General features: G+C 37.7%; 1 long non-coding RNA gene across 1 annotated transcript in view; it reads left to right on the forward strand.

Annotated features, from left to right (window-relative positions):
- The window catches only part of LOC149067579 (uncharacterized), a 50,518-nt gene extending 32,158 nt beyond the window's left edge, over positions 1–18,360 (forward strand). The window contains exons 2-3 of the long non-coding RNA XR_016195331.1: positions 17,691–17,942; positions 18,282–18,360. This is a non-coding gene — a long non-coding RNA (uncharacterized LOC149067579). The remainder of the gene's footprint in view (positions 1–17,690; positions 17,943–18,281) is intronic.
- The last annotated feature ends 8,155 nt before the right edge of the window (positions 18,361–26,515 follow it).

Genomic DNA, 26,515 nt, shown 5'->3' on the forward strand with positions numbered 1-26,515 from the left:
TTAGCACACTGTGTCTAATGCATGCAGATGAAAAATATAAGCTCCTGGAATCAGGGCCGTTTTAAGAGCATCATGGGCCCCCGCGCCAAGTGATTTCTATGAGGCTCTACCTGACAAATTTTTGAACAACTCAACTGCTGCTCATTTTTCTGAGGCCCCTCTTCTCTTGAGGCGCCCGGGTGGGTCCGTGCGTTAAGACGGCACTGCTTGTGTGGCGCTGCGATTGTCACGAGAAAGCGCGCGCTTCTGTGGAGGAAGAAAATAATTCATTGGTCTTTCTTCCCGCGCTCGACAAGGTTGCACCACCTCTGTGTGAATAAATTTCTCTTTATCTATTTTGTTGTTTTGTGAAGCAACAGATTGGGTGGCAGTATTGCCAATCGTCCTTCTAGGAATAAGAGCGGCATACAAGCCGGAACTGGAATGCTCCACATCTGAACTGGTATATGGTGAACCTATCAAACTCCCTGGCGAGTTCTTCTCAGCTTCCAACACAGATGTCAACGAGAAACAGTTGCTCACTGAGTTACAACACTTTTCGAAAATTCAACATGTCCCAGCGTCTCGCCATAATAAATCCAAAACATTCATCCATATAAAACTTGATCATTCCACTCATGTTTTTCTTCGCAATGACGCTGTCAAGAAGCCATTGCAGTGCCCATATGATGGTCCCTATGAAGTGGTCGCAAGGCGCAATAACACTATCACCATCAGATGCAAAGGAAGAAACGTATGTGTGAACATTGCACGAGTGAAACCAGCGCACATTGCCACTAACAGTGACAGTACAAACAGTGAACCCATTGTGACCCGTTACGGCAGAGCAAGTCGTCCCCAGAATCGTCTCATTTTATAAGTGCATTCATAATTCCGTCCTTGTGTGTGTGTGTGTGTGTATATATATATATATATATATATATATATATATATATATATATATATATATATATTTTTTTTTTCCCCTGTTAATAATTAGTTCGTGCCATCCGCACTGGAGAGGGGGAGGGGGTACTGCGATCGTCACGAGAAAGCGCGCGCTTCTGTGGAAGAAAAAAAGAATTCATTGGTCTTTCTTCCGGCGCTCGACAAGGTTGCACCACCTCTGTGTGAATAAATTTCTCTATCTATTTTGTTGTTTTGTGAAGCAACACTTGGAATGTCCCAGACTGTTCAGTTTTATGCTATGAGTTTGCATTCAAAAAACGCGTGCTATGAAAACATGGGCTCCTTTTTTTCAATCTTTTTTTCTATTAGCAGAAGCTTTCGTTTTACATGAAATTGTTCAAAAGCTTTCAGAAAGAGAAGTGGGGGTACATCTGGAAAAGATTCCGAGGTGGACGTCCTCCGGTGGTGCTAAGCGTAAAAATTCAGCCCACAACGTGGCTGAGGCATTAGGTTAGCACGTGCATCCATGTCAACCGATATTTTCGTTAGCCAAGGCGAAAAAAATCACAATAAAAATCTTCGCTAGCCGAAAAATTCGTAAGTCGATCCGTTCGTTAACAAAAATGTGTGATAGTACTGTGGATCCCACTTATAGCGTCTTAGAAAAACCGGCGTGAAAAACCTTGTCGGCAGGAAAACGCTTTAAACGGGATTTCTCGAGCAATAGTAACCGCTAGAATTATGGAACTAAGCCGATACCGTTATAAGTGGGAATGGTACAAGCGGGATCAACTGCATTTCTTACCTTTCAATTTGTTGAAACCCTTCTATGTTCTCGGTATTCTGTTCCTGAACTTCATGCTCAGGTTTCGGCTCAGCTCCGAGCCCCTCTTTCTTCGACTTCTTTTCCTAAAAAGGGTTGAAATTTTTTTGCAAAAATATATAATTTTTTTTTATAAAATCAACAAGGTATTTGAAGCTTACCGTTTACACTATACAGTATAGAGATGGTTCCCAAAGTATGAATCGCGACCTCCTTAGGAAGTCGCAAGGGAATGTCCGAAATAATTTTTTTTTTCTTTTCCCCATTGTAAATAAAAATATATAAAACCAATATTGATGCCTTAATTGAACTATTTAGCATATAAGGGAAACTGTTACGCCTTGACCACAGGGTACGCTGATTGAAATCGGCTTCATTTAAAAAAATTTTTGATTTAAATCACAAAATTTAAATTTCATTTTTCCTTTATACATGAATAACTACAATAATGTTGAAGTAAATGTAACCTAGTACGTTATCGATATGTAGTAAAGTTTGTCATTAAAAGAACTGTAGAAGATCTGGTCAATACAGAGGGAGTGATGTGCTAAATTCATTGGACAAACTTTGAGGCGATAGAAGACTCCTGGACAAGCATTTTTGACCATAGAATGTGCTGTCATATTGCAGCAGCAAAGGCAGCAGACTGTTTTTAAGAGTGCACAACACTTCGTGAAAAAGAAATATTTTTCGACGGATTTGTTGCGATATGTGCTATCATTTATTCGAGAGTGAATTGGCACCTTCGGATTGGATTGGAGTTTGTTGTTTTTATTTTGGTGAAAACCATCAAGGGGTTATACTGCGCCTAAAGTGTTGTTGTGACTCCAAAATCACCCTCTACTGCCTTTGCCATAGTGATTCGACCACACGTATGATAAAAAAAATGCTTGTTTAGGTGTCTCATACCAACTCTTAAAGTTTGTCCCATGAAGTTAGAATCACTCTGTAGACTCGAACCTAAACCTTAGATACAGTGCAGTAAGATAACTGTCTAGATTTTGTTTACGGAAAAAATGCAGAAAAATATAGGGAGCTAAAGTTACATATAACTGCACCAAGTATTTTCAATGCATTTCAAAGTGTTGTTGGTTGTAAAAATAATAGGGTCCTTCTGATGAAAAGTGAAAAAGTCTATATAGTTTTTACTTATTTTTTTACCAAAACTCATTAAATATGTGAAACAATGCAAATGGGTAAATAAATAAGCAGCATCATGCAAGTCGGCAAACTACTATAAATTTAGTGGTTATAATTTAGCAATCACTTGATGAACACCAAGTGCTCAATCATACCAAGAACTGTGAAAAAGTTATTAATGTTTCTCACAAATGGTGGAACATAGTGCACCTTGGAACGGTATAAAACTCGAAATTTTCCTATAGTTTACCTTTTAATACTCAACTTACACTAATTTTTAACTCTTCTATTGCTTCTACATACAATTGATATTTTATATACTATCTATAAATTTTGGTTCTACTGTATATTTCTCTTCTACAAAAACTTCAGTTTCCCCTATTTCTTCTCTACCATCCACCTATGGTTATTTCCTGGTCAAATTTGTTAGAAGAAACAAAGTTTACAGTGCGGATGCGTCCAATACAAACTTTTACCAAGTGAATTAGTCCTTAGGAGGAGAGGCGAGAAAATATTTTATTGTTCATCAGTGCCAGATATAGCAAATATCTCGTTGATTGGGTGACTGGAATGTTGGAAATGACAAAAAAAGAACTTTTCTTACTGATAATAATTTAAAAAACTAAATAACTTTTAGAATATAGAAGTCACGTATCTGGACGTTTCACAGAAATTAAAGTTAGAGTTAAAATAAAATTTCAAATTTAAAAAATGATAGGGCTTTTTCAATCTATTCTCTTATCATCTTCACATTTTAGCTACCAAAAGTAATTGCCATGGTATTTTCTCCCTTATATATGTAGATGCTCCAAGTCGAGAATTCTTTGGTGAAGGTGGTCTTATGGGTACTCATGCTTTCTTTGAATTTTTCTAGACGAACGTGGATGATGCGATGTCCATTCGGAGAAACATTGTAAATTCCCTTTTTGTATAGATTTTTGTTTTTCCCCAAGTCAAGATTGTCTTTGGTCGAGCTGTTAACTAAGAACCCGTAAAGCATGCAAACAGATGCATCCCAGGCTTCTTTATCGGTCTTTGACTTTTTTGGGAAGTTCTATACAGGGTGATTCAAAGATCGGAAAAACTTTAAGAGGTGGTAGTATACATAAAAACAAATAAATAAATAATTTTTTTATTCACAGTTTTTTTGTTTGTGTGTGTGTGTGTACGTACCACCTCTTAAAGTTTTCTTCATCTTTTCTGAATAATCGCCCTGTATATTCCACATTCTTTACTGTAGTTACAGTTCATATGGCAAATCGCATCCTCCATGTTCATCTCAAGCATGGGTGCTTACTCAAACGAGCACCTTCACCGAGGAATTCTCGAGTCGAGAATCTGCTATCAACAGTGCTTAAAAAATTAAGGGAATATAGCGTTTTTTTGACTATATAAACAGCAGAGATGGGGGAAAGTTGTGAAGGCTGAGATGTGATCCAGAGGTGTAGTACAATATGAAAAAATATAATCACGCATGCAACATGGAATAATCAAATTTTATTAGAGTTTTATGCAGAAGAACAGGAAATGCACATTTTCTGCATGAGGAAAAAAAGAGGGGGAAAGAGTGATTTTTTTCGGATGAAAATTCTTTCAAATACAGAGTATGCCTTCCCCGGCGGAAAGCAATGTTTGACACCTGTGAGGCATGGACTCGCAGACATTATTGATGAGGGACTGAGGTAGGCTAATCTGCCTCACTTCTGCTGAAGTGCTGTTTCCAGCTGTGGAACAGTCTGTGAGGCTGATGGACGACCAGCAACCTTTCTCGCTAGAACATACATGCTCAACCCATAACCCACGCGTAAATGTTGCCCGCGTCTTCAAACATAATTTCGTAAAAATGAGCTAAGCAACACATAGCCAGATTCTCCGACTGACCAGCGCCACATTCCCAGACCATGTAAATGACACGTGGCACATTTTCATTTAAGTTACTAATTTACCCACGGCTCATTTCCAAATAAATTGAGTGACCTGGGCCACTGTTCTAGATCACTTAAGTGGCTCGCGGCACACTTTCCAGATCACTTTATGAGCCCGTGACATATTCCCAGATCACTTTATGGGCCCGTGACATATTCCCAGATCACTTGAGTGGCCCGCAGTACATTTACGGATCATCTATGAAGCCTACGACAAGTTTGCAAACCAATGAAAAGACCGGCACTCTTCAAAAAGGTTGAGCACCCTTGCTGTAGAATCAAGGCTGTAACTAAGTTTTTTTGCCACCACCAAAACTTTAAAATTCGATAATTTTGTAATGGTGTTCTTTGTTCCCACATAAAACTGCCGCCCCCTAAATTTTGCCGCAAGGAGCAGTTACCCCTTTCCCCAGTTACGGCCCTGCCTAGAATGTCCCAAGCATGTTAAATGGGATTCACGTCAGCGTTTGCAAATCAGTGAAAAGGCTCGCACTCTTCAAAAGCATGCATCAAACACAAATGTTTCACGAAAAAATAATTCAAATGATTTAATGACCATATTCCATTGAGGAAAAACACGATAAAGTGAGATCTTAAATAATAATTTGTAAAATACGGGACATCGCCAATTGTCATCAAAAACATTGTCAGAAGTAATAATCACCAATCGTAATTAAGATTCCAAAAAAAAAAAATTCTAAAGAATCGAACCTGATTTAAACTTGACGAATACGCGTGTGTGTGAGATGAATATAATTTTTTTCCATAATTATCATAATATAATTTATACAGAGAGGGCAAAAAGTCTGCAGAGGCTTTAAAAATTCATAAAAACCGGAAAAATGACCGAAATAAAAAACGGTTTGCAGGGCAAAAAGTCATCGCTAGGTGACGGGAATTTTTTTTAAGACAAGAAAAAATAAAAACATCCGATAGGTGGTGCCGACGTGCGCAAGTCAAAGAAAAGGTACGCAAATAACGAACAGAATGTACTAGACACCACCACAGGGGATAACACATTGCAGGCGGGTCACAAATCCAGCAACGGCAGAGGGCAGCAGGTCCACATACACTGTTTACAACGGTGAACTGATTGCGGATTAGGAGTGCAAGTTTTTATAACCGTCTCATTTGCATATTTCCACCGACGTCGCTCGTACCAGCGCCACCTATCAGGTGTTTTTTAGTTATTTTTTTAGTCTTAAATCCCGTGATGCTAACCCTGCAAACAGTTTTTTATTTCGGTTATTTTTCCGGTTTTTATGAATTTTCAAAGTTTCTACACACGGACTTTTTACCCCACCCTCTATTATGAAAACACTGCGTGTTCGACTTCAATGAATATTACAAACTCAAATAAATATTGTTGAAAAAAATCGGTACAACGAAAATTACAGAAATGGTTCGTCAAGTTATTTTGAGCATGCCGGTACTTGTTTTCAGAAAGGTTTAGAAATACTGCCCTAGGCCAAAAACCCTGCCCTCCACCAGGTTCGCCTTTAGGCAGCACACGAGGCTTTGCACGAGCCGCAGGTTAACTGGAGCCGCCCCTGCTTGGATATATACCTATATCAGCTGATATTATCTGTTGAAGACTAAATTATCAGTGTCAGAACTATTGGTGGTCATGACATATCGGGACCAGGGATTAACTTCGGTCATCGGACGAGAATTCCTGACGCATATAAATGACAAAATAAACCTAGAGCGTGTGCAAGCATGTATTATCAAAAGAGTGACTTAAAGTACGACCAGACCAGTTAATGACCAAAAGAGTGACCTATACAGCGACTAATCAGGTCTGCGAACAACCAAAAGGGTGACCAAAAATAACCAAGAAAGTTTTCAAGCATGGCAGTGACCAAAAGAGTGACTTGGAGACAGAGGGGTAGTTATAGGGTCTAAGCGAGCTACTAGGGCGGCAAATTTGAAGAATCAGTGATCAACAAAACTGGACTAGAATGGGAGAAGGACGGGAATTTGCATAGCCCGAGGCGACAAAACTAAAAATCCGCCTCTGGAAACCCCTGAAAATTCTCATGTATAGGAACCAGGATTGCAGTTCACTTTTATGACCCACGTTATTCGGCATTCACCGCTCGGTATCACCCAGAATTGCCCTTAATAGGGAAATAGAAGTGAAAAAAATATCATTTAGAGTTTTTTTAGTAAAACAATGTGTCTTCAACTACGAAAATAAAAAAAATTATATTAGGGAAATTCATTCCTCTCTCTCTCCCTCCCGACGAGGACTACACCGTCCAGTCGGAACGGGGCCGTCTTAGGAGCACCGTGGGGGCCCCCCCCGAACCAGAAAGTGATTTTTCTGAGGCCCCTACCAGGCACATTTACATGCGTGCTCCTCGAAAATTCCAACTGCAGTGGAACCTCGACACAACGATACTCTGCTGATCAAGAAAAAATATCGTTGTAGAGGGATTATTATCATCAGGCACGGTTGTTGACATGTCGTCTGAATAGGCGTTGTTAGTGCCACCATAAAATGCATTCATAAGCATTTATTCAACGGCAAAAAAAATTCTAATTGATTAGTTTGATGAATGAAATTCGTTTGGTTGTTTCGCCGTGTAAAGTAGCTTCCCTGGCTTTACTTTTGTATAGTTCACACAAAGTAGCTTCACGGCAACTTCATTAACACTTTCGAAGGGTAGATAGCGCAAAATATCCGTTATCATTCTCAAAAGAACAAAAACTGGTGTGAGGAACTTGAAAATATATTGAAAGTGATTTTTCAGTGAAATATATACAAATGATCGTTGTGTGTAGCAGCTTTACAAGATTCGAAAAATATCGTTGTAGAGGGATTTATCGTTGTAGCGAGGTTTCACTGTATATCTCATTTTTGTGAAACCCCTCCTCTCTTTAGGCCGAAAATTGGGGTCATGCCCGGGTGGGCCAATGCATTAAGACTGCACGAAGTCTGAAAAAAAAATGTATTTTTGTTTCTAGTTGTGGGCCAAAAAGGCTTAGAGCCCCGAATTAAACAGTGGGTCCAAATTATTGAAGGCTTTCGCTAATTCTAAATTATTTCTTTCATATGTTATGAATTTTCATAGGTGCTGTGTGTAATATATATTTTTTTAATTATTTTTCTTATTTTCAATTTATCAATACTGAATTTTCATTAGTTCTCGGATTATTTCTTTCATTAGTTTAAAATTGTCTTCCGTTATGAATTTTCATTGATTTTTTTAATTAATTTAATTATTTTTCAGCACATTCCTGTATATTCTTTAATATTGTATGAATTTCTGGATGCCCATTCCTCCCCGCCAAAATATTCTATACGTACATACATCTTCCCCGAAAGTGTTAACTGATAAAAGAGGCGATGGTACTCTTGCCTTCTTGGAACTGGGAACGGAGCCATATTTCTGTCAAATTCACTGCGCATCGAGTGTGCCACTGTCTTGATTTTTTATTTATTCACTTAATGTTACTTAGTCATTAGGAGCAACAGCAATGTACGTCCGTCCCCTACGGTGGCTGTGCAGTGGTTTTTGTTGTAAAAAAAAACTTAATGTGCTTCAGCAACCATTCCCCTCCCAAAAGTATTAAATCTTCACCGATTCCCACCATACGCCAGACGCTGACAAACTAAAAGGCAGCCACGTGTTCATACTCAACCTACGCACAGATGCAGCAGCCATTCATCACAGTATATAGAGTAGTGATTGCATTCCAGCGAACACTCCGTATGCTTCAGTATGTCAAGTATTCAACGTCCAGGAATGCGCTGAAGTTACTAACTCTGTGATGGTAGAGTGAAGTCATTTTTCAAGACAACACACCCATCCAAACCGGGGACGACCATACCATGAACATCTGGTCTTTCTCTTCCTCAGATGAAGAACTAATGTTAGCAAAAAGAGGCTGTTCCGAGCAATTCCAGCTGCACCCTCAAAATTTTCCGGTCATAAAACTCTCAAAGGGCAAGAAACCACCAGAGAGGATGGAAAACAAACTGTTGAATCGGCTTTAATGAACGCTATATATAAACACCCCACCCAAACTCAGTCCATAGAAATAGTTACTAATGTTCTCTTCTTTTTTCCCTTTTTTTTTAACGTGTAAACGTCCTTAAAAATCGATGCCAGGTGTGGGTAGGCAATCCCGTCCAAATTAGCGACAGTTTTTGTGTCTCAAACTAATTTCAAACTTCAATAACTCCATCAAACATAAACATAGCGCTGCCATCTTCGTCTCATTTTAAAGAAGAAAGATGAAAATTTGTGCTAGTACACCACATTTTGATATTTGTGGTAGCTTGACGTCAGAAACTGCGCTCGCGCAAAGTGAACCAACGATTTTCGAGTTTTTGGATTCGATAAGTGTCTATAAATGGGACCATATCTCAGAAACTACTTAACCAATCCCAGTAAACCAAATGTTGTTTTGAAGAGCAGTAGATGTGCTATAACTAATTTTGAGGTTTTTGAGTTTTTATCATAAACACTTAGAAAGAGACGGCAGTAAATTGAAAAAAGTGTGGATATTTCCGGATTTTTTCAAAATTTTGTGCTATATGAGTGCAAAGTTCAACCAAAATAAGAAAAATCGGGCACGAATGTGTAGAATACAAAATGACAAAGAGAATGACACTAAAAACGCCGGGTACAAACCAAAAACAGAAGCGCAGTACTACCGCGAATATAAGCACAACCAAATGCGCTCGGGTAACTCTGGCGGCATTTGACGGGGCTGGATCAAGTATGGCTGTGTATTTCGTTGCTAATGAAATGGACGGTGCAATACAGGTCGAACCAGAGCTATTGGACTCACTTGGCATTCTCAATGCAGAGGCGGAGGCCCGAAATTGGACTTGCACTGGGAAAGACAAAACTTTAAAAAAAGCATTCTTTGACGTGAAAACGTCTTTAAAATCGATGCCGAGGGTGTGGGCATCGAATATTACTTATATTTGTAATTATAAAAAATTATAATTGAAATTCCCTATAAACGATAGACGTTCACGAAAATAACTGTGGGCACCGCCTATATAACCTCATGTTCTCTTATTTTTTTTGCCGAAACCATAAAAGCCGGCATCCCCCAGAATGGGGCTGACATGGTTCCCGCCTAGGGCCCCCGGGGACGATGCTCTTATCACTTCTTGTTTTTCATACTGTAAAGCAGTGTTTCTCCACCTATAGTCCGCTATGATGGCATAGTTGGTCCGCGCAGGCAGACTTCATAAAATTATTCACCCGTCGTAATTGATATTAGTAATATCCATATGGGTTCAAATACAAATACAACACCACAACAGGCAAAATGCCCAACGAAATGGCTGAGAAAAAGATGCCCATAACAAATATGGATGTCATATATTTCAAAAATAAAGCAACCCAATTAAAAATGTAATTAGAAACATTATAAACAATATATACACATGATAAAATATTATACAATGCCCATAAAGAATACTTATGGTTGTCTTATTCTAAGAATGGATAGCTTCTCGATTTACCCCAACATGTTTATCGTATTTCTTTTTAAACGCGTCAATTGTGTTACAATTTACTACCTCCGGGGGTAAGCTATTCCATTTATTGACAACCCTATTAGAGAAAAATCCCCCCCCCCCCTGCGACACCATAACCTTGCATTGTCCCTTACCAATCGATACTGGTGTCCCCTTGTAAAAGCAGTTAAACTTAAAATTATATCTTCGTACCTAGGTTCACCATACATCGTCGAGGAGAAAGAATGCAGGAAATTGCGATCCTAAATACGGGAGTAGACACTAAATTTTATGAAAAATCGCAATTTAGGGGTCATTCAAGTATTACGTCAGCATCGATGGGGAGGGGTTTCCGATTTGCTGACTTTTGATGACAAGGAGAGGGAATGTTTCGCGGGTAGTTTGAGCGATGTAGAACCACAGTGGGAGCCGCTTAAGTGCTCTAAAACTGTGCCACATGTCAGGGATCTCTAAATGTGCCACGGATCGTTTAAGTGTTCTGTAACTGTGTCGCGGGTTACTTAGGTGATCTTTGAACGTGAAAGTGATAGTTGAGGCCTACTTCACTGATCTGAAAATATGCCACGGGCCACTTAAATGCTCTGGAACTGTGCCACGGGTTATTTAAGCGATTTGTAAATGTGCCGCTTAGTTCATTTTTAAAAAATTATGTTTGGGTGGGGGGGCAAGCCACACATTAGATAACCTTCAGGGCCACATTTAGTCTGTGGATCAAGGGTTTGCCATATATGGCTTAAAGGGTGGGTCGCAATGAATTTGTTAGAGAAATTTTGAGTTCTTACCCCTTCAAATAGAATTGAAATTAACCGAAATCGATTACAATAACATATAAAGGTATTTTCTTTCGAATTTTTTTTTAAATATTTTTTGAACTAAAAAAAAAAAGATTTTTTCATCTGCGGGGGGGGGGGGGGAGCGGCGCATGAGCCCCCTATGCCCTCCTCCCTCGTACGTTTCTGATCCCACCAATATGCGTTAGGAGGTAGGGGGGCAGTGATGACGAAATTTTGCTGACAAGGGGGGGAGGGATTAGAGTTTTGTTGACTTTTGCTGACAAGGGGGGAGGGGGTCAAAAATGGCAAAAAATTTGCTTACGTAATACTTTAGCGGCCCCTTATTGTTTTAAATGCGATTTGCTAATTATTACTAAAATTGTTAAAGGGTGTGGAAATACAAATACAACGCCACAACAGACAAAATGCCCAACGAGGTAGGTGGCTGATAAAAAGATGCCCATAAAAATATGGACGTCATATATTTCAAAAAACCAGCAACCCAATTAAAAATGGAATTAACACAAATTATAAACAATATATACACATGATAAAATATTATACAATGCCCATAAAGAATACTTATGGTTGTCTTATTCTAAGAATGGATAGCTTCTCGATTTACCCCAACATGTTTATCGTATTTCTTTTTAAACGTGTCAATTGTGTTACAATTTACTACCTCCGGGGGTAAGCTATTCCATTTATTAACAACCCTATTAAAGAAAAATTCCCTGCGACACCATAGCCTTCCATTGTCCCTCACCAATCGATACTGGTGTCCCCTTGTAAAAGCAGTCGTTTGGCGGTGTACTAGAAGTTCATGGTCCATCCCATTGAAAATTTTGAACACTTCGATCATATCTCCTCGACACCTGCGTTCATCCAATGTAAACATATTCAAAAAATGAAGTCTCTCTTCATAACTCAAGCCCTGTGTGCCAATAAGGACACGCGTAGCTCTTCTCTGCACCCCTTCAACCAAGTATATGTCCCTCTGTAGGTATGGTCTCCAAAACCTTACAGCATACTCCAGTCCAGGACGAACTAAGCCTCGAAAAAGCGGAAGAATGACTTTAGGAGAACGCGAAGAGACCTTTTTGAAAATGAGACCAAGCATTCTATTCGCTTTTTTGACCACCGCTGAACAATGTTCAGAAAACCTAAGTCGCCCGTCAATAAGAATTCCCAAATCGGTGACCCTAGTTGAATCCGGAATAGTGACAAAAAGGGTTTCTACAAATTACAGTAAACAAAAACGTGTTTCATAGAAAAAAAAATATTCTAATGATATGATGACCATATTCATATACGGTAAACTGGGATCTTTTAAATAACAATCCTTAAAATATGTAACATCGCCAATTGTCATCAAAAACATTGTGAAAAGTAGGCACAATCACCAATCGTAATTAAAGTTTCAAAAAATTGCGGACAAAACGTTGAACATGAAAAATATGTGACATGAATATTTATAACTTTTAGGAGCCACATTCAAGTATTACGTCAGCATCGGGGGAGGGGGGGGGGGTTCGGATTTGCTGACTTTTGATGACAAGAGGGGAGGGGTTTGACCAATGCTTATGTGATCAACCACCCTTTCATAAAGTTATGAAATATTCTTAATGGAATCTTTACTAGGAATGCGAAAATCGAGCCTTCCCTGTTTGTGGGCACCTGAACTAACATTCCCCCATTGATAAGTCCTCAAAAGACCTCTTTCTCTACCTCTCAGACCTCAAGAGACACCCCCTTCCTTCGATATCCTGTGCATGGTGATTGGAAGGGGGGGAGTATTGTCTACTTTCACCTACTCTGCCGCCCTACGTATATTCTCGAAGGACAAACCCAATCAGAGGCGAATGAACGATCGAGGGGGCACAACCAATACCTATGAGGTATTGGCACAACAGGCTTAGGGGGTGGATCGCAATGAATTTCTTGAAGAGAAGTTTTGAGTTCTTAGTCTTCAAACAGCATTGAAATTAACACAAAAAAATTGATTATAACAACGTATAAAGGTATTTTGTTCCGATATATTTAAATTTTAAAAAAATTTCCACAAAATTAAATTTTTCATCGTCTGGAGGTGGGGCATAAGGGGCTTGTGCTCCCCCTCCCTTCGCATACATCTCTAATCCCAATATGCGATGGGAGATAGGGGGCAGAGCTGACGAAATTTTGCTGACAAGGGGGGGGTCAGAGTTTTTCCAACTTTTGCTAACAAGGGGGAAAGGGGGTTAGAAAAGGCTAAAAATCTGTTGACGAAATACTTGAATGGCCCCTTATGCCATAATTATCATTATATAATTTATATTATGAAAATACTGTATGTGTGTGTGCGTGTGCGTGCGTGCGAATGCTTCACGACTTAAGTAAATATTAAAAACTCAAATAAAAGGATGTTTGACAAATGCATAAAAAAATCTGAACAACGAAAATTACAGGAATGTCCCGTATTACCGGACGAAAATGGTCCATCAAATTTTTTCAGACATTTTAATGGTCCTTGTCTTCAGAAATGGTGAGGCAACACTGATATAAGTAGTAATATCATCATGGGTTCAAATGAAAAATTAGGCCTTCATATTTAGGGTAACTATATCTCATCGATAAAAAATATGGTACATCGCTAATTGTGGTCGAACAATGCAGTTTTGAACAAATTCTCTAAAGTTGCTGAATTGCGGGGTTAAAAAAAAGGGGAGCATGTGTTTCATGAAAAATGTCATTCATCACTACTAAGTGACTTTACTATTTGATTGGGGAAAATACGGAAAATTAAGATATTAAAAGACAAATTACGGGCCATGACCAATTGTCTCTAAAGACGTTGCCATAAGTCGTCAAAATCACAAACGGTTGCTAAAATTACTACTGAAAAACTGCTAATGAGTGGGAAATAAAGGGATTATGGAAATCACTATAAATGAAATATAAGTAACGGCAAAAATGTTGAATACATCGACAAATATATGTGAAGAGAATTTATAAATTATAGACGTAATTTTCACAATAAAAATTAGTCAAGAAAAATATCTTTATTAACGATTTCGATAACGATTGCAAATTAAAATAAACTTCATTGAAAAAACGGGACAATTGGTTAAAGAAAGTCGGAACAACCAAAAAATGTGAAAAGAGAAAAGAATATGTTAAGAATATCCGAATTAAGAAAATGCGGGACCTGGGTCACACTGCTCATGCTGTAGGTGTAGATTAATGGTCCGTCGAAGTATTTCCGACAATTTACTGGTCCTTGTTTACATAAAGTTTGAGAGACGCTGCTATAAAATGACCAGGGAGGGGGCAGCTAAATGCACCAGCCTAGGAGCCCTGTTGCAGGGTGTGGATGCCATGAAAGTTGGAAGACAAAAAGAAGCCCCCCCCCCTTAATTCGTCAGTGGGTCCGTCACATATTACCAAATTACTCAAGTGGTCCGCAGCACATTCAATCATTTAAGTGACCCGAAGCATTTTTAGAGATCACCACGGCACACTTTATATAGCACATAAGCGACCTGCGGCACTTTTATAAATCACTTAAGTGACATACGGCACGGTTCTAGATCACTCAAGCGGCCCACGCTACATTTTCAAATCACTTAAGTGTCCCACGGCACATTCACGGCTCACCTGAGTGACCCACAGTCTAAAGTGAATACAATTAACCTTGACACATTCCCAGATCACTTGAGCAACCTACGGCACTTCCACGGTACATTCATAGATCACTCAAGTGATCCCGCGGTAACTGTTCCAGATCACTCGATTGGGCCGCGACACGTTTTGAAATCATTGAAGTGGCCTGCACTCTTCTAAAGGTTGAACACCCTTGTTCTAAGGGTTCTACCTTTTCCCAATTATGTCTCCACAACGGAGTCCTTTTCGAGAGACGAATAAGTGGATAGAAATTTTCCTATTTTCATAGTTGAAGCTCAGGCACCTTGTTTAGTTGATATACGTTAGGGGTGGCCAACCTCTCACTGTTCAAGAGCTAACATAATGGTCACGGGCCTCAACAGGGAAGACACTCCGCCGTGTAAGCCTCATTAGGTAAATGACCCAGAAAACTCGCAGATTTGTGTCAGCCGTGAGTAATATGGTGAAATTTTTTGTTTATGATAATAGAACAATAATGAAGGTTGCTTAAAAAATAGAAATATAGTATTACAAATTTTTGACCTTCTGGAAGGACAAGTAGTCCCTTGAAGGTCACAGAGTGGGTGTATATGTATGTCCATTTTTGTTTATTTATTATGTATTTTTGTTTTGTCATCTGTCTTTCTTATGTATTTTATTATATTTATATATATATATATATATATACATACATACATACATACAGGGTGATTATAAAAAAACTATCCCGACATATGGGCCCCTAACTATCATACCATTCACAGAAACTGAATGAAATTTTGGCATAAGGTATTTTGATGTATGCGCTCAAGAATGATATGGAAAACAACAGTGTCACTCTAACAGTTACGGTTACAGTGAGAAAATTTCGAAAATATCAAATGGCAACACCAAGTTTTTTGTATTGGAATGTGATCTCCATTGTGAAAAACCCTAAATAGCGTTCGAACGGCAACTGTAGCATGAAAATCACCGGCGGTAGATAGGCTAAAAGTGAGGACAACCAATAAGGGCAGAGAAGCAGCATAAAATAAAGCATTTTATTGTGTTTCACAAATTTTCCACATGACCTTGTGGAGGACTAATCAGGCTGGGATCTCAGCCGAAGAAACGGTGTGACGAATGAAACGAACATTAATGCTCTGGTGCACGGCAAAGCCCTTTTTACTTGCCTAGCTCCGGGGATTTTCGTGCTACAGGTGCCATTCCAATTTAGTGTTTTTCAGTATGGAGATCGCATTCCAATACAAAAAACTTGGTGTTGCCATTTGATATTTTCGAAATTTTCTCACTGTAACCGTAACTGTTAGAGTGACACTGTTGTTTTCCATATCATTCTTGAGCGCATACCTCAAAATACCTTATGCCAAAATTTCATTCAGTTTCTGTGAATGGTATGATAGTTAGGGGCCCATATGTGGGGATAGTTTTTTTATAATCACCCTGTATATATATATATACCATTTTTAAAAATTGCTCTCAAACTCTTCATCTGGAAGCAGGTTCAAATCAGCCTCTGTTCCCTCCTTTATTAAAGGACAGAATCTTGCCCGCTCCTTGCTGTACTTTTTCCTCCCGCTATTGGTCGTTCTCGATAGATCCTAGAAATACCTCTCATAGGTGCCTCAGTTCTGAGGATATGCCGTTCACGAAATGCTCATTCTGTTCTGAAGGGCAACCAACAGCTTTGACTAAGGCGCCTTCTGAAGAAATCAGGCATGGCACTGAAGCTATGAAGTAATGGCTAGGATTCAAGCTCCAAGAAGTATTGTCTTCGCGGATAAGCCCAAGAATAGATTGACGCAGTGGTTCTCAAACCTTTTCCACCCGAGGCGCCCCTTTCCTCTTTTCAAAGCTTATCCGCGAGCTTCGCCGGCTCCCTAGAGCTTTTTAACAAAAAATATTTTCGAAAAACCTTTGTCATGGTCACCGCTCCGTAGCGTCCCTGAAAAAGGTTGGAGGTGAACAGTTTGAGAACCCCTGATCTAATGTTTTTTTAAATGTTTTTAACGTTTTTTTTTGAAATTTTGAGATTTTTAATTAATAAAACAAGTCGAAATCGAATTAATTGGACGTCAGCCCCGCAATCTTGCTTGATCACTCAAGTGAGCTTTTCCGATTTGGCGACTTATCGCTTGTACATTGAGAGTATTCCGTGGAATAAAAAGTAAATGTAATAGTAAAAAACTTTTTCAGTTTATTTTCATTTCTGTCCGTATTATTTTTTTTTTACAATAAGCAACAAAATTATGTGTTTGTTAGTAATTGTTAGTGTTACAGTACTGAGCAAATTTAAGGGACCATTTATCAAAGATATTTCAAGTGGCTCTATATATAGCCAAATTAAGTACAGTGGAGCCTCATGAGATATGATTTTCAGGTCATTGTTGTCAGTCATAATCTCCCAAGCATTAGTCCAGGAAAATGAATTAAAAGGACCCCCGTCAATGTTAGATAGGGTTTTTCACCACAACTTTATTTTTAACTTCTTTTTCACATATTTTTATAGATGTACAAAATGTTTCAAAGCTTATTCATTCTACTCTTAATCTTCACTTCGAGACAATGCCATAATTTGGGAAGGGTTAAAGTTTATGCTGGTTTTTTTTTTTGTGGTGGTGGTGGTGCAAAGGTGCTTATATCACTTGTTAGATTACAGGTAAATATATGCTGTTTAATGTGTATTTAATGTATTTACGTTGTTAGTGTTCAATTGAAATTCAAATGCTTTATTCTGAAACAGCTTCAGACAATTTCTTATCACTTTTACTTAAAATAATCATTTGAAAATAACTATTAAAACTTGTATAAGTGTCCATTGTTCAGAGATAAATTACTGAAATTCTTATTCCAAAGAACTGGCGCAGAGATATTTTTTGCATACTGTATATTTATTCGTACATGTTAAGCGATATGAACTTTTTTTTGTTTGACATTGTTTTTTTTATCTTGATTTAAAACAGTCATTTTTTTAATTCATTTTTTCAAATCAGGTTCATTTTAAAGAAAGCCTATTTCAGCTCACAAAAGGCAAGAATGGCTAGAAGAAGTTGAAGCAAACTGCTGTGTCCCATAGTTCCAGGTTCCCAATCCTCCAAAACCTCTCACTCCTCAACAGAAAAAGAATATAGGCCTTCCCAAAATTTCTGAACAGACAGAAAGACATGACCACTGACAGCCCAGAGAGACCATCTTGGGATGATTTACGCTCTTTCCCAAAGGAAAAAGTCCTGAGCAATGATTTGGTATGTAATGTGTTCGAATAACCTTATTTTCTCTATTCTCTTTATTATAAAGCCAGAAAATGAACAATTAACTGTTTCGTTTAGTGCGGTTCATATCCTCAAGGGGACACAGGATTTCATGCAAGGCATATGCTGTGATTACTCTGCTAAATTATTTATAATTAGTTTAATGATAATGTTTTAAAATGTGCATTATATGTTTAGCTTGTATCATTATCTTGTATGCTTTTAAATTTTTCATACACACTGAGTTTTGGAGCAAAAAACTTGCACGTTAAATTTTGCCTCTGCATTCATAGTTGTTTTGCACGCATGATTAAATGAGTAATTTTTACTTAGATCTATGGCTTGTGCTTCCTTCCAAAGGATATGAATGTGGAATTTCAATGAATTAGGAGTTCTAAGAAATTATGAAGGAAAGTATCTTTTTTTTTTTTTAAATTTTCAAATTTTTTGCAATATTCAAAATTTTTAATTTCCTGTGAATCTCAAAGATTCTAGTTCCTTCTATAGCCCTAAGTTAGTTTAGTAAATGTAGAAAATTTCATAATAATTGGTCCAACCATTTTTGTGTAATCGTGTGCGCAATTGTAAAAATTGACATTTCGCAAAAAAGGCATTCAAAGATTGTGAATTATGAATTTTGATGAAATTATTTTTTCCTCAAAACCATAGATACACGAAAATAACCTCAATATTCAAAAATATTATTAGTTTTTAATATTGCCAGCAGGACCGTCATTTCAACTTTTTCCAAGGGGGGGGGGGGGGGGGGCAAAGAGCATGTACTAAAGGTACACATGTATATATATATTTATACACCATTTGTAGTGTACTTTCAAAAGCCAGGGGGGAAACGCCCCCCCCCCCCAAATGACGGGCCTGATTGCCAGCATGTTTGCTTTCTTTAATTTATCATTTTAGTGCTTAGCGAAGCCTGCAGTTTCAAATGCTCAACACAAAGCAAGTTAAAAAAAGACAAAGATTTGAGAAATAATGAAGCAAAAATTCACTTAATTTATTTTGCGGTCTGTATTTTACATTTAATATGTTCTGTGAGTAAAATTTGAGGGGAATTAGAAACTGATATAAGAAAGCTGACAAAAAAAAGAAAGTTAACTGGCATTGTAATCGTTGATTTGTTAATTTTTGACTTTGTGGTTAAAAAGTGACATTTTAAAAGTGACATTTTGGTATATCATGGTAAGTGTAGTAAAAAAAATATGAATACAATTATTTCAGAAAATAAGCATTAAGGTGTCCAATGTGTGCAAAAGATTTAGAAAGCATGAAAGAGTTTTCGACAACTGTCAGCAACAAATCTCATTATACACACGTACAAGCACATAGCACATTATTATGATGGCAAGAAAAACGTGAAAATCAGGTTTCTCTCATTCACTGGTGGACACTTATTTCTGATGTCCATTACCACAACATCAGAACACGTGAATTTTCACAACTGATCACACATAATAATACTTCATGTAAATATGTATTATGAAATTTTCCCCGTTTCATGAAAATGGTTTTTATATTCATTGTCCAAATTGTAATCACACTAATGATGTTCACTGAAAATATGAACTGTTGCATGTGCACAAATTCAATCTTTCTTGTATGCTCAATATATTCCCATTGTTGATATGTTTTCCTTTACCATTGCACAACCTAGATTACGTTAAAAGAAAACTCTATTCATACCACTTATTTCTATTTCTATTGTAGTTAATTGAAGGATAATTTCACTGAACAAGAAACAAATAATTATTTAGGAAAATATAATTGAAATAATAAACTGGTAATGTAACTAAGCTACTTAATCTAGGTACTGAAGTTATGAAATAGGCTCCCCCACTTTAGTGAGTGCGCAAGTGTAACTATTTATCACTCTGCCAACATCATTTCACACATCCATTCCTCTGAATACGAGAAATTTGAGAAGTTTGAAAGATTCTAAAACTAAGTGAAATTTATCTGAACATCTTTACATAAATATGTCTTTCTCGTACCTTTTTTGGTATCTTAAATATTTGTCTTTTTCATCTTTTATTCACCTGTAATTTATATATTCTTTTAAATTTTTGGATGAGTAATGGTAAAATTCTGGAAATAGTTTGCTATACATATCGACATCTATCTATTGTACACAATGAATTACTGTGTGGTGTCAGAAAAAATTACATTATGCACTTACACTAATAATGTTATAGAGCCTCAGTGTCTTTATATTTTTAAGAAAAGTTCGTGTTTCATTTTTGCTCGTCATTGCTTATTTGTTTACTTTTTAGATGAGGAGAGAAAGCTTGGTTTGTAGGATACTAGCTACATACAAATATATTTATTAAAAGGAATCAATGTGTGTATTTTATTGGTGATTATTTATCCTAATGTTGTGATGCTTTTATACATTTATTAGAATTTTAAGATTGGCTTATTATTGGCCCAGGGCTGCAACTGGGGGGGGGGGGGTGCATGTGGGTCTGGTGCCCCAGGCGCTGGACCAGACGGGGTGCAGAATTCATCTTTTAACTGTTTCTACATGCAAGATACGAGGATACCAAAATTCTGGCTTGCCCGGGGGACAAAGTATTTTGTTGTGCCCCTGTATTGACCTATTACTGGGGTCACAGATAACGAAATATGGGTATTTACCATTTACGTGTGTACTATTTTTTTGCCATAATTGTAATTTTCAATTTGCAGTTGTTGATTTTTTATCTTGGCTCTCTTAAAGTATTGCTTTTGAATATATATATATATAAATTTTTTTTTCCAGATTGATTGCTGTTGGGTCACGCAGTTTCAAGAAAAGAACTATATTTCTATTATTTAAGCATTTTTTTTTTGTAATTCAAAGTTTACTGGTACTCTAAAGCAGTGTAGTAATTAATTACTTAGTGTAGAAAAATATGTGAAATTGTGAATATGATATTTGCAAAATCTTGCTTTCATCAGTTATGTACATTATGTTTGAATATTCTTTTAATAAATAAATTCATTCACTCATTGAGCTTGTCAATTCACATTATTGAACCTGTGTGTGCTATTCAGAATTTGTAATATACTGAAGAAAATTCTGGTAAAATAAATGCTCCTAAAATATTCAAGAATTTTTTTACTAAATTTCCAGTATCTAGAGGCAGTAGTTTATCAAATCCTTAACTTCACACAATCATTTAATATCCAGAAGAAATTTTCTTCATGTAATCTAAATTGACTATACATATTTTTGTATGCCGACTTTTATCCTAAAATTAAGGATCGGGGTAGGGGATATATAGGAATATTTTATTTTCACTAAAAACCTGAAAAAAGGTTACTTTTTTTTTGTTATATACTTTTGTGTGTAAGATTAATCACTTGATCGTAATCACACGAACTGTTACGAATTCAACCTATTGTTTACCAATAATTTCGTGAAACGTGGTTTATTTCCCGTAGTAAAAATCTGTTCCTTGAAATTCCTCATTTCTCCCACAAATTGAATTTTCCATACGTATTTGCCACCCATTTTTAGCGCGCGGGGAATTCTGTTTGTTAGGTTGCTATGCCAGATTTACCGACGCGATTGTTTTTTCCCTCTGTTTGGCGGTCATTTCCGAAGCGACGATTTCGTGCAGCAACCCTGTTGGATTTCGGCGAGGACCTGAATGCCTGATGGTTCCGCTCGTATATGAAGGCGTCTTAGGTGAAATGGTCTTCTACAGTGACGTCACGAGCTTCGTACGGAGGCCTTCTATCTCTACGAGGTGCTGGTTTACCTCGAGGTCCCCTTCACGGAAGCCTTGTCAGGCTCCGGCCGAGGCAGTGTCGTCTTAACGCATGGGCCCACCCGGGCACAGACTGGGACCTCGAGAAGGGGGGGGGGGGCTCACAAATATGAAAACCGGTTGACATTTTCGAGAATTCGCCAGGTTAGGGCCTCAGAAAAATCACTTTCCCGGAGGCCCTCATGATATTCTTAAGACGGCCCCAGCCACCAGGATCGCCATTAGGGGCGGCAGCTAAGCTCGAGCAGCCTCTGCACACGACCAAAAACTATTTAAAAATGCACGAAACTCACAAGAGAAACTCATTATAACACTTTTTGAAAAAAATTAAGTCAACAATGATGCCGTCTACACTTGTCTTTTAAAAGAAAAACTACTTTTATTCTACAAATAATACGCTGCATTATTCCGTGTTGATTGATCATAAAAACGTGGATCCCGCTTATAACATCCCCACTTGAACGAAGTTCTTAATATAACGTTCCAACTCAAAAAGCGTTTACCGTTTTCGACGTTTTTCATAATACCTTTTTGAAACCCGTTATTAGCAGGATATCCACTGTATATTTTGTGAGTGGTAACAAAATCTTTTATTACTATTTTAACCGGGAAAATTTAATTCTACATTTTCACGAAACGAACAACTTTCAAACAGCGCCGTCTTTAACGCATGGACACATCCGAGTACGGCCCGGTGGCCTCACGTGTAAAAGGGGCCTCATGATTAGTAGATCTAGATACAATTTTCGAGAGTAATTATGTAAATTGGCACGTGGGTATTCCTAGCCAGTTTGGGGGAACCACATACAAATCAATGCTCGAGCGCCCACGATGTTCTTAAGACGGGGCCCTGCTTTCAAGAACCATTCTATTTTCAAAGGGAAGTTGTTTTCATTGCACAAGAAATAAACCGGAAACAAAATAATTGAATTCCTCGTATGAAAATTTAAAAACTTACCATATTTCGCCAGTCGAAGAAAAACTTCACACGAGTAAACTTGAGGCGACACACGTCAGTAGTGAGGACTGTTAATTTGTAACCACACACACGGTGTAGTGGAAAAGCTTTCGCGTATCGTAATGATGCCGCTAGAGGGAGCTTTGTTCATTAGGTGATGACATACGCATGTATATCAAAACAGTAATAACGGTGCATTCCACTACTCTCTATTGGAAACAACCTTCTTGTGGCCCAAATCGAGTGTGGGAAGAAAAAAAACTTCTACCCTTCTTTTTATAAAGCTGACATTGAGGCTTGTACTTCAGTATCCCAATAAGAAAATGCTATGGTCACTTTGCAAAGTGCCTAGACTTCGGACATTGGCAATAACAGATATATCTGCATCCATGGCCGCAACTGATCGAGGGCAGGGGAGTCTGGTGTGAGTCAGCCCCTAGCACTGGAACAGGAAGGGTGCTGAGTTTATTCATTTTCCGTTAAAATTTGCGGTCGGGTGGGGGTTGCCAAAATGGTTTCTTGCCCGGGAGACAGAGCAAATTTTCTTTTTGCAGTTGCGACTCTGTCTCTACATCATCGTTTCTTTATCTTTTTATCCTTGAAATAATATGTGTGCTCTGGGGAACAGAGCACTTCATCATCGTTGATGACACGGTTCACAGGTACGGTTGCGGGCCTCTTGCAACCGTACCTGTCACTCACCCTAAAGGTACGTCCATAGCGAACCGATTCTCGCTTTATCGCGGCTGAAGAAAAGATCGTGAAACTCATTGGGGCGGCCATAGTGCGCCCGCCTACCTGCTTTTACCCGCTTTAACCGGAATGAATTATTTCTTTTTCTTGCTTGACGACAGGCGAGAAAAAGAAATAATAATCACCGCTTGCACTTCAAAACTGATACTTTCCTCAAAGTATTCGTTTTATAGTGAAATAGAGTAAATCGACGGGGTTTTTGTAACGATTAATTATCGTTATTACTAATCGTTGATTAGTTATGACATAATAAAAGCGAAATCATTAATTAATCATTAATTAAGGATAATTAACGATTATACTGAATACAACGAAGTTTTGATGACGAATAATTATTGTTAATACTAATCGTTAATTAGTTATGACATAATAAAATCGATATCTTTAATCAATCAAAATACCTTTAGATTTAGTGTGTTTTATCGTTAATTAGTTAACTATAAAACTAAATCCAACGGAATTTTGTAACAATTAATTGTCGTATTTCTAATCGAAATTTAGTCATGACACTAAAAGTGAAATCGCTGATTTATCATCAATTAATTAACTATAATTAGCGATTACACTAAATCCATTACAACTTCAAGGCGAGTCCTATTTATTTCATGGATATTCGTCATTCTTTCTTTCATGTTTAATTTTATGATAAATATTCTTTTCTCAGTTGACAACAAAAAAACATAATAGATCCCCACGTAAGAGTTCCATGATGCCAACTGATCATGCAGGCGGACGCTCCCGCGAGCGGTGCACTATAAAGATCAGTCCCACGAGAGTGGGCTAGGGCAGTGTTTCTCAACCGTCGGGCCGCGGCCCTGTACTGAGCCGTGACATCCTTCATACCGGGCCACGACTGATCTGCCGTTTCATTTTCCCCATTCATTTTCCATTAGTCTTTTATTTGACCGGGACTTTCACTTACAAAAATAAATAAAACTTTGCCACGGGCTTCCAAAGGTTGAGAACCACTGGGCTAGGGGACCCTTCGTAAGATAATTAAAGTGAATAAAAGTCTAAAGATAATAAAAGTCGTTGTTGAACATAAAGCCTCCGTCCCACAAGAGTGGGCTAGGGGACCATTGGTAAGATAATTAAAGTTAATAAAAGTCTAAAGATAATAAAAGTCTTTGTTGAACATAACCGCAAAAACCACAGCCGGCGTGAAGTAATCCCTACTTGTTCAGTCATTTTCAAAGGAAGACGCTCGTTCCGCTGCCTTTGTATTGGAAGATATAAAAATTATTGCTTCCCCGAGGCACGAGACGACCGCGGATCCTGACAAAGACTTTTATTATCTTTAACTTAAATTATCTTACCAAGGGTCCCCTAGCCCACTCTCGTTGGACTCCGGCTAGAATGGCGCGGGATCATCTCGCTTTCTACAACTGCCGCGGTTTAAGCGATAAAGCGGTGCACTATGGACGTACCTTTAGGGTGAATGACAGGTACGGTTGCAAGAAGCCCGCACTCAACGGTGATGAAGTGAAAAAATCAAATATAGCCTATATATTGTATATATCAATTAAATTTTTTTTAATAAGTAAAACAAGGTGTCTGAGCTTCAACTAAGAAAACAAATAATTTATATTACGAAAAATTATTCGTCTCGAGAAAAGGTCTCCGCCACACAGTGTGAATAAATGCATTTTTGTTTCTCGTTGTGGGCCAGCCAAAGTGAGATAGAGGCCCAAATCGAACAGGGAGCCACAAAAAAATTGTTGAATACGTTCTTCAATTCTCAAATTATTTCTTTCATAAATCCTGAATTATCATTAATTCGTAAATTATATCTTTTATTAATTGTGGAATTATTTCTTTCCCTAATTAATCAAATATTTCTTTCATTTACTCTGAATTTTGACGGTTTTGTTCTGATATATTTTCCTTCAATTATTTTTCTTATTTTTAATTCATCAATCCTAAATTTTCATTACTTTTTAGGTTATTTCTTTCATAAGGTCCTAAATATCATTAGTTTTGGAATTATTTCTTTCATTAGTTTAAAATTTTCTTCCGTTCTGAATCTTTATCAATTTGCGATTTTCATTAATTATTGTATTGATTTACCTTTAAATTGTGAGTTTATATTTTCTTTGTAATTTATTTTTCAGCATTCCTTTATATTCTGTAATAATGTATGAACCTTTGTATGTCGTTTCTTTCCCCGCCCGAAACGTCATTGGCCCGCAGTTATTTTCGCCCCGGGCTCCCCATGACTGATACGAGGGGCTCTTCTGAATAAACCCTACAAAGGGACGCACTTTCAAGTGGAAGGGTCTGCATCCAGAAATTCATGCATAATTACATTACCAACTTATTAATAACTCGTATATACAGAAATAATGAAAATACAGTACCAAAACAAAAATTTAGGAAGCACTGAGCATTCATGAAAATTCTAAAGAATTCAGAATTAATAAGAGAAATTATTTCAGAATAAATGAAAGTTGAAGAATAATGAAGACTCAGAAAAAATAAAAAACCAGAATTAATTTAAGAAATGTTTTCAGAACAATGGAAATTCTCACAGTTAATGAAGGAATCATTTTCAGAATTAAGAAAAATCTCTATTTGTTGAAAAAAAATTCGTGAAAATTCAGAATTTAGTTGAAGAAATAATTTCTGGATTATTGAAAATAAAGAATATCAATGAAAAGAGTAATTTTCAGATTTGATTACTCCGAAATAATAAAAGTCTTCAATAATTTCAGGCTACTATGTTTGACTCGGACCACCGTACGGATATAGACCACGACTATTAACGGCAGTGGCTTATTACTCGGTTAAACAACTTAGAGGAGGTCAAGTGAGCTATAGCGCTGGGTGGCAAGTTCGGATAGGCGGAGATACGGAGGGGGGGGGCATGAACCCCAGCGTCAAAGGTGGAGAAGACCTTTGACTGATCTAATGGTCTTAAACTTATGTCTATCTCCGTCTACGAGCGGCCAATTTGTGATACCGCCCGTTCGCATAAATTAGACTAAAACGAGAGGACAGCAAAACCATGAGAATCCGATTATCTTCTTCGCTCCAGAGGTACTCCAGGATAACTCCTTTTCAACGGTTTTTAATGATTCTTTTTTTCAAAT

Source organism: Pholcus phalangioides, unplaced genomic scaffold (assembly GCF_987345545.1).
Source record: "Pholcus phalangioides strain wild (caught in Gottingen) unplaced genomic scaffold, Ppha-v1.0 ptg000029l_1, whole genome shotgun sequence".
NCBI classification, from domain to species: domain Eukaryota; kingdom Metazoa; phylum Arthropoda; class Arachnida; order Araneae; family Pholcidae; genus Pholcus; species Pholcus phalangioides.